This window comes from Nanorana parkeri, unplaced genomic scaffold (genome assembly GCF_000935625.1).
Source record: "Nanorana parkeri isolate BGI_ZX_2015 unplaced genomic scaffold, ASM93562v1 scaffold2324, whole genome shotgun sequence".
Classification (NCBI taxonomy): Eukaryota; Metazoa; Chordata; class Amphibia; order Anura; family Dicroglossidae; genus Nanorana; species Nanorana parkeri.
Genome location: NW_017308592.1, coordinates 136,503 through 148,818, shown reverse-complemented (window position 1 = coordinate 148,818; position 12,316 = coordinate 136,503). Strand labels below are relative to the sequence as shown.

The 12,316-nt window shown below is 44.9% G+C and overlaps 4 non-coding genes across 4 annotated transcripts; all 4 read right to left on the bottom strand.

Annotated features, from left to right (window-relative positions):
- Window positions 1-412: 412 nt before the first annotated feature.
- TRNAM-CAU lies at window positions 413-484 on the bottom strand. The gene has a single exon. It is a non-coding gene; the product is annotated as a tRNA-Met (tRNA).
- A 4,148-nt stretch (window positions 485-4,632) lies between these two features.
- Window positions 4,633-4,704, bottom strand: TRNAM-CAU. The gene has a single exon. It is a non-coding gene; the product is annotated as a tRNA-Met (tRNA).
- Window positions 4,705-5,491: 787 nt separating this feature from the next.
- Window positions 5,492-5,563, bottom strand: TRNAM-CAU. The gene has a single exon. It is a non-coding gene; the product is annotated as a tRNA-Met (tRNA).
- A 3,059-nt stretch (window positions 5,564-8,622) lies between these two features.
- Window positions 8,623-8,696, bottom strand: TRNAN-GUU. The gene has a single exon. It is a non-coding gene; the product is annotated as a tRNA-Asn (tRNA).
- Window positions 8,697-12,316: the final 3,620 nt, after the last annotated feature.

The window sequence follows — 12,316 nt, the reverse complement described above, 5'->3', positions numbered from 1 at the left end:
CGGGGGAGGGGGCGGGTACAGCTGGCTCTGCCTCTAGATAGGCAGAGCCAGCTGTCACTCACGCAGCTGGGCGGATCTCGAAATCTATGTCGGGATCCGCTCCGGCTGCGGCGTCTCAGTATACCGCGAGCTGTAGCTCCCTATATACTGAGCCTTGGGTGACAGGAGGACGCTAGTTTGTGTCCTCCCGTTACCCTTAGGAGAACTATGGGGAAAAGCACTGACCCCATAGTTCTCCTTCAAAAGCAGCCAATAAAAAAAAGCATGATGTTTTGTTGCATATGATCTTATGTAATGTCTTTATCAACATTTTTACATATTCACTTGAAAAGCAAAGATTGGTACATTTCAAATGATTCTACTTATTTAATATATCATAATTGTTGCTTGTCTAGAAAGGTAAGAAAAGACTTAGCAGAGGATGGTTTCGATCCATCGACCTCTGGGTTATGGGCCCAGCACGCTTCCGCTGCGCCACTCTGCTGCACATGACTTTTTCACCTTTATCACTGCCTGAGTGCGTACTTCCTCTACAGATGGATTAAAGTGACAGTACACGAAATGATCACAGCTGCTCCTTAATACATTTCTGTGATGCCTTTATCAACTTTTATTAAGATTTTTACTCAAGCAAATGTGTACATTTAACATTTAAAATAATATCATTTTTGTTGATTGTTACCTATAAATAACCACTAAAATGCTACAGCTATATTTTGGAACTTAGGAGAATCCGGTTTCAACGCATTAAGCTCTGGGCTGTGGGAAGAGCACACGTCCTCTGCTCCACTCTACAAATTCTTTATTTTTTGGGGGGGTTTAACACCGTAATTATGTTCTATTCTGTAATATTTGTTTTTCTCTGGAAAAAAAAAATGAAATTACATCTGAAGTTATTTTATTTCTATGAATTGGACCTGCTAAACACTGGACATTGCATTACAGCGCCCCATGCTTTTTATATAACTCTGTTACAACCAAACTCACACACTGTATATAAAAAAAGAGATCTTGTATCATTTCAGATGACATCAATGTTTGAACAAAAACTTTGTTGTTATTATTGAGAACTATACCCCATATTTATGCGACACGTCACTATGTACCACAGGATGAAATGTTCATATAGTCTGCACTAAAACTCTTCTACATGCTAATAGGAATAGCTGTCTTCCAAAGAGAACGCCCAGCGCGCGTCTGCGCAGCTGCAATGTGATGCATTTTGCCGTGATTTTACCGCAATTGACGCCTTGTTTCTCAACTTTTTTAGATTAAAATGGGCTTTCAGGTGCAGTCCAGTGCGTTCCAGTACATTTGCATGCGTCCTTGATGCATTTTTATGTGCTCCATTGCGATCAGGTGCAGCTAAGGCCAGGTTCACACCTGGGCGATCCGTGACCACCTGGCAATCGTGCACGAAACTGCACAGATGGCCGCGCGGTCACAGAATCGCACACCACCGCCGCTCTCGCTGGCGGTTCCATTATTTTCTCACGGCACATGAGTCGCCCCACGCAGATGGCGCGGTTTCCCGCCGCAATAATAATGTACACCATTAACTGCTTCCTTTCCATCTCTGCCTTCCTAAACCTCCTCATGGGATCAGTATGAAATATTAATATGCGACATTTTATTATTACCGGACTAAGTAATATGGTTTACATATGATTTAGTCCTGAATATAAATACATGAAGAAAAAATACAGAGAAGTGAGTAGATCGGCATAATACATTCTTACATATGCACCAAAAAAGCAAACATTAGTAAATATAAATTGTAACTATTTATGTTATTAGTTACATATTGAACAAAGCAGCTCGAATGTTACAACTGTTCTGTAATATTGTTATAACACAACAGTGAGAATTCTGTGTTTAAGAGAAAAGAGTTAGCAGAGGATGGTTTTGATCCATCGACCTCTGGGTTATGGGCACAGCACGCTTCTGCTGCGCCACTCTGCTGCTGCAAGTGAGAGTCCATGAAATTATCACAGCGGCTCCTTAATAAACACAAAGTGACATATTAAAGGAGAACTATGAGGTGAGTGCCTTGCACTCACCTCATAGTTCTAGCCGACCTGTGACAATGAGACCGTCACAGGTCGGCTCAGTAGATCGGGAGGTGAGCGAACAGATACCGGCGTTCGCTCACCTCTCGATCTGGATTCCCTTCGTTACCCTAAGGAGCACTATGGGGAAAAGCCCTGACCCCATAGTTCTCATTTAAGAGGGAAAAAAGTTTTTTTGTTCTCAAAGGTCACTTTGCTGCAGCGAAAGTTCGTCCAAAAAAACGAATCGGAAACTCAGAATCTGAAATTCGGATTCGTTTGCATTCGTCATAGCTGTAATCGGGAATTCTGATACATCCGAATCTCCGAAATTTCATCCGAATTTCGATTCGGAACTAAACGAATCGCACATGTCTACAGAATATATGAACATTCCATCCTGTAGTACATAGTGACGTGTCGCATAAACATGGGGTAGAGTTCTCACTAATAATAACAAAGTATTTCTTCATACATTGATGTCATCTGAAATTATACAAGATCTCTTTTTTTTATTAGTGTATGGGGGGGGCACCCGAGTTTTGTCTTGCCTAGGGCAGCCCCAAACCTAAATACACCACTGTATACAGTGTGTGAGTTTTCTTGTCACAGAGTTATATAAAAAGCATGAGCCTTGGAGGTGAAGGTCACTGGCAGATCTATAAAAAGCTTTCTGTTTATTATTAACAGCTTTAACCCCTTCATGACTGAGCGAGTTTTCACTTTCTGTTCATAAATGACTGACGCGTTTTTTACATATTTTGCTGTGTGATTCTTCCACGTCAGTAATATAACTTTCTTACTAAATGTCCCCGCACATTATATAGACAGATCGGGCGATATAATTATATCAAACATGTGTGTACCTAACGCCTCACTTAGTTTGAATAAAATATTTAAAAAAGGAGGAAAAAAACTAGAAGAAAAACACTTTTTTTCACAAGTTTTGATTATTATTATTTTTTTTAATGTTTGATAATAATTATAGTATAAACAAATATATTTATATATCATTTTTATTTTCCTAATTTTGTTTTACACTTTATTTTTTTACACTTTGTAAAAAAAACAAAACTTTTCTTGTCAGTTTATATCAAGCAGTCACTATGACGGCTTGATAGATTAACTTTGTTTTTGGCTATTATTAGGCTGCTCCAAACTTAGGAACAGCTAATAATAACCTCAGAGACTGATCCTGACAGCGTGTCAGATCTCACTAAAAGGTCTTAGATCGTGCCCAGACCATCAGAAGTGATACATATAGGCCTCATTCACACACCACGCGAGCAAAATTGTATATTGCGTATATACGCGTATATACGAGCGTATGTGCGTATATATGCGTGCGCTATTTGCATTCCCAGAATGCATCATTCCTAATAGAAATTTTAATGAACTGTACACACATACGCGCGTATGTATGCGTAAACACGCGTATGCGCGTAAAAAAACATGTAAATACGCTGCCCGGACGCAGCTCGGCTCCATTCTGTTTTTGCGCATGTTTACGCTACGCAAATATTCGGCTCCATACGCAGCTATGTGTATGGAGCCATCTATTTGCATATGTTGCATATGGTACAATACGCATGTACGCGCTTATATACGCGCGGCAGTGTGAATGAGGCCTTCAGGCACAGGGATACATTGTAACTCTTGTATCTCTTTGCCTGAAATGTATTATCAACATCAGACTATCGAGCTGTCAAAACGAATAGCAGAGAGGTGACTCACTCTGCTACCTCTCTGCTCTCTTTAGCTGTCAAATACCGGATCGCTATTTAGCTATCCCGCATTTGCATGTAACGGCTTCATTCTTTCATTAATGACTGGTAACCGCTGAGAATCATGGAGAATCAGCGGTTACCGGCATTACAGAGCCTTAAATAACTCGTCACGCACAGTGTACGTCTCCCGTCACGAAGGGGTTAAACAAGACCCGTGAGTTTGATATCTGTCGCCGGGAGGCTTCCAGCCCTAGAACATACACTGGGGTGGCAAGACAGCAAACCCAAATTGTACATCTCTGCATTATATACACGTTTCCCCATGTTTGATCCCTTTAAACACACTGCAAGTCCATGTTTCACAATATAAAGAAGACATTACAATCACAATACAGTTCCAGACAAGATGTATGTTATATAGTCCGTTTCTACCTTTCTCGCTGACAACACAATGGGGGGAATTTATCAGAACTGGAGCAGACAAAATCTGGAGCAGTTGCCCATGGCAACCAATCAGCTTCTCTCTTCAGTTTGCTCAGGTAGGATTTGAAAATGAGACAGAGAAGCTGATTGGTTGGCAGTGCAAATTTGCTCCAATTTTGTCAGCGTCAGTTTTGATAAATTTCCCTCAGTGTGTATTTGGCTCAGAATTCCAAAACATGTGCTGTCAGCACGTGTCCGCTGCGCCACTCTGCTGCATGTTGCATATGATCTTATGTAATGTATTTATCAACATTTTTACATATTCACTTGAATGGCAAAGATTAGTACATTTGAAATTATTCTACTTATTTTAATATATCTTTATCTTAATTGTTGCCTATAGTACAAGAAAGCTAGAATGGTAAGATAAGACATAGCAGAGGATGGTTTCGATCCATCGACCTCTGGGTTATGGCCCCAGCACGCTTCCGCTGCGCCACTCTGCTGCACAATAAGAGCAACCTGCTGTTTGGTTGGTCATTGTTATGTATTAAAGGAGAACTTTTGGGTCAGTGTTTTTCCCCATAGTTCTCCTTAGGGTAACGGGAGGACACAAACTAGCGTCCTCCCGTCACCCTAAGCTCAGTATATAGGGAGCTACAGCTCGCGGTATACTGAGACGCCGTAGCCGGAACGGAGCCCGACATTCCTGTCGAGATCCACCTAGCTGCATGATTGACAGCTGGCTCTGCCTATCTAGAGGCAGACCCAGCTGTACCCGCCCCCTTCCCCGTCTGTTCCGCCAGTCAGCGCTGGAGGATCGGAGCGGGGAGGGGGGGGGGAATCCCTGCAGGGAGCTGTGAGTGACAGTCACGGCTCTCTTCAGAGAGGTGAGCGAGCGACGTTATGTGTTCAATTTCATTGTCACACGTCGGCTCAGACCATGAGGCTGAGTGAAAATCACTCGCCTCGTAGTTCTTCTTCAAGTGAGAGTCCAGGAAATGATCACAGCGACTCCTTAATAAACACAAAGTGGCATATTGAATAAAATTGAAAGACGATGTGTCAGAGACACTGCGCTGCAACATAAGACTTTAAAAATAGCCATTCATAAAATATTTATGTTTTGTTGCGTATGATCCTATGTAACGCCTTCATCAACGTTTAACAATATTTTTACAAACGCACCTGAAAAGTAAAGATTAGTCAATGTAAAATGATTCTACTTATTTTAATATATCTTAATTGTTGCCAATAGTATAAAACAGCAATATTGGTAAGAAAAAAGTCACCTAGCAGAGGATGGTTTCGATCCATCGACCTCTGGGTTATGGGCCCAGCACGCTTCCGCTGCGCCACTCTGCTGCATGACTGCCTAATGTCATGTATTAACTTTTATGGTAAGCAGTGTGGTTTCATCATGGGGATGTCCTATTTTTGAGCTTGTTTATTAAAGTGACATTAAAGTCAATGTTTTTTCCCCCTCCCCCAATGTTAATGTCAGCACTTACCTTAAATGATGTTTCTTAATCCGATCTTCTTCTTCTTTCCTTTTCATCTGTCCCTCCAGCGTTGCGGTGGGTCTCCGATCCAGCGCTGACTCCTCTGTCCTTGCTGGCACTTCCCGTCCCACGGTCTCTGCATGCGGGTGCACGGCGTCCATAGACTTACCTTGTGTCTCTCCTCGTCTCCCCCACCGAAAATCCGAACTGCGCATGCGCCCGCCCCAAGATGCTTTGCGGCCGCCCGAGGATCTTCACATTTTCGGACGGGAGCGCGCGGGGAAGACACAGGTGAGTATTAACCTCTGTTAAAGCGTTTTTGTTTTTTTTACACTTTTTGGATATATCTATTGCTTGCCGGCCACATCTGGAGTACGCGGTCCAGTTTTGGTCGCCGGTACTGAGAAGGGATGTCCTTGAACTGGAGAGAGTCCAGCGGAGGGCAACAAAACTAATTAGGGGAATGGAGGACCAGAGCTATGAGACGAGGCTTCTGACCTTAAACATGTTTACGCTGGAATTAAGGAGATTAAGGGGGGATATGATTTTCATGTACAAGATGTTCAATGGTGACAGCAACATTGGCAACAAACTGTTTGAGATTAACTCCATTACAAAGACTAGAGGCCGCCACCTAAAGTTGGTGGAGAAAAAGTTCCAGCACAAGGGGCGAAGAGGGTTCTTTACAGTAAGAGCGGTTAAGGTCTGGAACTCACTGCCATCGACCGTCATTTCAGCCAAGAGTGTAGATTTGTTCAAGAAACGTTTGGACAATTTTTTGAGGGACCATAATATCCAGGGGTACCAGTATCCCTAAGAATGAGATGATGCGTTGACCTATATGGGTTGGACTTGATGGACGTATGTCTTTATTCAACCCCCAAATACTATGTATCTATGTAACTATATATATATATATGCAAAAAAAAAAAACACCAGAGGCTTTAATTATCCTTTAAAAACATAGCAGGACATGAAATGAAAAGTGAAGCTCTTTCCAAAGGTGTGTAAAGCCTTTACAATGGACGCCGCCCTTTGATGTTTAAATGTCTTCGCTTCCTGCAGATTCAGCTCATCACCTGAGCACTGGCCCGGATATCTCGCTGTGGGATGGCAACTTTCCCTTGGGGGGACCTTTTATGTTTGCTGGTAAGCTGCTTCCGTCTCCACAAACGCACACGCACAGCAAGGCAGCCCCCCTCCGCAGATCCCCACTCTGTCCTTCTCCAAGTTAGTTGATGGCCAGCTGCTGGAGTCTACCCTGACCGTTGTGATCTTGTACTCAACAGGAAGTTCAGAGAAGCAGAGCTGTTAGAGTGGGAGCTGTTTTGGGAACACGATGGCTGTAAATGCTTGGGGAAGAAGGAAGGAAAAAGAAGGAGGAAAAATATAGAGAGATATATGTATATTTCTTGAATCTAGATTCATTACTAAAACTAAAAAATATAGAATTTAACACAACCTATATTTGGACACAATACTGTAATGTGCGCCTTACTGTAATCCATGGTTGTTTCCCTTCTCTTTGCTGCTCTTCCTTTTAAATCTGTATCTGTTCTCATGCTGGGGGAGAACTTCTGTTTTGCAGCAGACTGCCTTGTCTCTGAAATGGATACATGGTGTCTGTGTGTAGGTTCACAACCTGAGCCAGCACTACAGGAAGAGGCACTCAGCTGCAAAGGGAAGTTCTCCCCCAGGTGTGATTAGTACCTTCTCTATGGGGCTACGCGGCCGTACGCCCCCCTACGCTGGCCCGCCCTGCACGTTCGTACGGGTGCGGGTGCGCGTATTCATACGCCGCCGGAATAGATCCTGTATGCGTCCGGGCCACAAAACCCGCACCCCTAGGGACCTGCAGTTGAGGTGAGCGTAGGGGGGGCGTACGGCCGTGTAGCCCCATAGAGAAGGTACTAATCACACGCAGCACCTGTCCTTCCCGGCAGCTGCTTGGTATGGCCCCGCACGCAGCACGGAGCTGTACGAGCAGGCCGATTCGTGTGTGAATGGGGCCTTATGACAATATTACAGAACAGTTGTAACATTCGAGCTGCTTTGTTCAATATGTAACCAATAACATAAATTGTTACAATTTAACACTTGTTACAAGAAAACTCACTCAGGTGTTCTGTATATATTAAAAAAGATCTCATATACATGCTAATACAAATAGTACCCTGTTTCCCCGAAATTAAGACCTGGTACTATTTTTGGAATTGCCATAATATAAGACCTACCCCGAAAATAAGACCTAGTTGTGACCATTCCCAGGGCCGGTGGTGGCATAGGGGGGAACTTGAAGAGCCGCGGGAGAGAATCAGCGGTGCCAATGAAGCCGGCGCTAGAGGAAGCAAGGCGGCAGCGGAGGGAGCAGAGCCGCATAAGCCGATGCCTTCTCTATAGCCCCGCCTCCTGTCACAGGCGGAGTGATATCAAATGCTCTCCACCTGTGAGGAATCCATAGTGAAAGTGCGTTTCGCTCATTCTGGCCAGCGATTGGTTACCAAATTGCTCTAGCAAAGGTACGGCACCCCTGATTGCCCTGATCACCCTGATCACCCTATTCTTAACTTTGCCATTTTGGATGATTTAATTTGGATTTGTGTTAAATTTGGATTGTTGTACATAAAAAATAAATAAGACCTTCCCCGAAAATAAGACCTAGTGTGCATTTTTGAGCCTAAAAAAATATAAGACAGTGTCTTATTTTCGGGGAAACAAGGTATGTACGTGCAGGTCGATTCGTGTGTGAATGGGGCCTAACACATAACTGTTAGAATGATGTGTTTAAGAAAAAACACTTAGCAGAGCAATGCTTCTAACATTTTGAATAGAATAAAGAGATTTGAATTTGATTGCATGTGAGGGCTGCTGAGATACAACAAAAAGAATTGTAATGGCCAGTGTGGTTAGAGAACTAAATGACGTCCCTGGGTGGGCTTGAACCACCAACCTTTCGGTTAACAGCCGAACGCGCTAACCGATTGCGCCACAGAGACTGCCAGTTGGTGGCTCATTCCCTGAGCCTGTTGTAGATCAGATGAAGAAAATCTTAAATGTATATTTACACACCATTGGAAAGAGCTTCACTTTTGATTTCATGTATTGCTATGTTTTTAATAAACAAACCCAAATATAAGACATCCCCATGATGAAACCACACTGCTTACCATAAAAGTTAATACATGACTGCAACTAGTCCTGCAACAGAGTGGCACAACGGCAGAGTGCTGGGCCCATAACCCAGAGGCCGATGGATTGAAACCATGTTGGATGAATCGTGTTCAGACACACGGGTGGAATAGCGGTGGCAAACTGTGCGATGCAACTGGGTTGCCGTTAGGAAATAATGGTGTCCACAGCGCGATCGGTGCACATCTAGGCGACTCCTGCCCGCACGGCAATTTGTGCTGAATGGTGCATGATTGCCGTGTGGCGAGGTGTTGCCTTGGTGCGCACCGGCCCTCAAGGTGCATATGTAAAAATGTTGATAAAGGCATGACATAAGATCATATGCAACCAAACATGTGTGTTTGTGGAGACAGAAGCAGCTTCCATGCAATCATAAAGGTGGCTCAATAATATATATAAAGATATATTCATTGTAAATGTATTAATGTTGCTTTTCAGGTGCATGAGTACAAATCTTAATAAAAGTTGACTCCATAACTTCATATGAAACAAAGCTTTGAGCTATTTTTTTTTTCTTACTGGTTGTTTTTGAAGTATTATGTTGCAGCACCGAATCTCTGCAGGTACGCTGACTTTCAATAGAATGTATTATGTTGCTTTGTGTGTATAAAGGAGCAGCTGTGATCATTTCTTGTTCTCTCATTGTAATCCAATACCCGTAGAGGAAGTACACACTCAGGTAGTGATACAAGACATGACACATGTAACAGAGTGGCGCAGCAGAAGCGTGCTGGGCCCATAACCCAGAGGTCGATGGATCGAAACCATCCTCTGCTAAGTGTTTTCTTACCATTCTAGCTGTTTTGTACTATAGGTAACAATTAAAGGAGAACTATGGGGTCAGTGTTTTTACAGCTCGCGGTATACTGAGACGCCGCAGCCGGAGCGGATCCCGACGTAGAAGACGGGATCCGCCCAGCTGTGTGAGTGACAGCTGGCTCTGCCTATCTAGAGGCAGAGCCAGCTGTACCCACCCCCTCCCCCGTCCGTTCCGCCAGTCAGCGCTGGAGGATCGGAGCGGGGGGAATCCAGCCCCTCCCCCTGTCACGGCAGAGAGCCGTGACAGGAGCGAACCCAGTATGTGTTTGCTCACCTCCCGATCTACTGAGCCGACCTGTGACAGTCTCATTGTCACAGGTCGGCTAGAACTATGAGGTGAGTGAAAAGCACCCTATACTTTACTGTTCCCTGGGGCATGGGAGTGTCCCTAATGGAATGTGTGACCTTTAATATCAGTGCCTCGTATCTGACCGGGTTTATCAATATCTGTACCGTGTTGCCCCCTATTTATTTATTTTTTAATATAAGTCGATTCATTTCACATTTACTAATCTTTGCTTTTCAGGTGCGTATGTAAAAATCTTCATAAAAGTTGATGAAGGCATTAAAAACGATCATACGCAACAAAACATACATATTTTTTTTACTGGCTACTTTGAAAGTCTAATGCTGCAGCACCGTGTCTCTGATTCATCGTTTTTCAATAGTATTTAACATGTCACTTTGTGTTTATTAAAGGAGAACTATGGGGTAAGTGTTTTTTTCCCATAGTTCTCCTAAGGTCTCGGTCACACCTAGGCGTATTGCATATGCGCGTCTTTTTTTGCATATGCGCGTTTTTTTACCGCGATTTGCGGTAAAAAAGTAGCGCGACGAACGTGCGTTTCCGAAGGCTACTTGGCTGTATCCCAATGGAAACGCGCAACAAAACGGTCCAAAGTAGTACATGTACCTTTTCAGGCGTGGGCCGTTTTGTAGCGCGTTAGGGACGGGCGGAAATACGCCAAGGTGGGAACGAGACCCATTGAATACAATGGGATTTATATTTTTGAGCGTTTTGTAGAGCGTTCGTCGAGCGTAGAACGCGCTACAAAACGTTCAGGTGTGAACGAGGGCTAAGGGTCACAGGAGGACATACACAAGTGTCCTCCCGTCACCCAAAGCTCAGTATCAGCTCGTTAACAGGTAGCGGCTGTCTTTCCGCTACTGAGTTGAATGACGTCCAGCAGGGACATGCTGTGCGTACACTATTCTCCCCGTCCGTTCCTCCAGTCAGCGCTGGAGGATCGGACAGGGAAGGGGGGGAATCCCTGCTGGGAGCCGTGAGTGACGGCTCTCTGCAGGGAGATGATTGAGAAGTGAGCAAGCGACGGTATGCGTTCCCTCACTTCCCCATCAGTTTCAATGTCACACGTCGGCTCGAACTATGAGGATGAGTGTAAATCACTCACCTCATAGTTCTCCTTTAAGGAGCCGCTGTGATCATTTCCTGAACTTTCACTTAATACATAACAATGACCAACCATGCAGTAGAGAACACATTGTAATCGTGTGCAGCAGAGTGGTGCAGCAGTAGCGTGCTGGGCCCATAACACAGAGGTCGATGGATTGAAACCATCCTCTGCTAAGTGTTTTCTCTTAGCCTGTCGTTATAGTTTGGCTACAAGTGTACACTTTATTTGTATAGTAAAGCTTCTAACATTTTGAATAGAATAAAGAGATTTGAATTTGATTGCATGTGAGGGCTGCTGAGAGACAACAAAAACATTTTAAAGGAGAACTATGGGGTCAGTGTTTTTCCCCATAGTTCTCCTTGGGGTAACGGGAGGACACAAACTAGCGTCCTCCCGTTACCCTAAGCTCAGTATAACGCGAGCTACAGCTCTCTATATACTGAGACTCCGCAGCCGGAGCGGATCCCGACTTAGATGACGGGATCCGCCCAGCTGCGTGAGTGACAGCTGGCTCTGCCTATCTAGAGGCAGAGCCAGCTGTACCCGCCCCCTCCCCCGTCCGTTCCGCCAGTCAGCGCTGGCAGACCGGAGCAGTGAGAGGGGAATCCAGCCCCTCCCCCTGTCACGGCAGAGAGCCGTGACAGGATCGAGAGGCAAGCGAACCCGGTATGTGTTCTCTCACCTCCCGATCTACTGAGCCGACCTGAGACAGTCTCATTGTCACAGGTCGGCTAGAACTATGAGGTGAGTGAAAAGCACTCCCCTCATAGTTCTCCTTTAACCCCTTCGTGGCGGGAGAGGTACACTGCACGTCCCGCCACGAAGTGCCTATATGACTGTCTGTCAGGATCCAGAGCACCTCCAGGTGGCGCTGGAGCCAGTACCTGCAGTTCCTGTGCCCGCCTGCGGGTGTCTCCCAGCTGCCAGCGATTATCAACCATCTGGTGCTTCACGGGGGGGTATTTAATCCCTCCCTGCAGTCAGGACTGTGGCTCAGTATCCTGTCGCCTTTCCCTGACTGAGTCCTGTGTCCTGAGCCCTGTTAGCCGCTTGCAGTATCCTGTTACCTGCCTGTACCCTGACCCTTTGTCCCTTAGCTCCCCTGGTGTGGCCCAGCTCCCCTGGTCTTGCCCGGCTCCCTGGGTTTACCTTAGGGTTGCCACCTTTTCTTCAAGCGAAACCCGAACACTCAA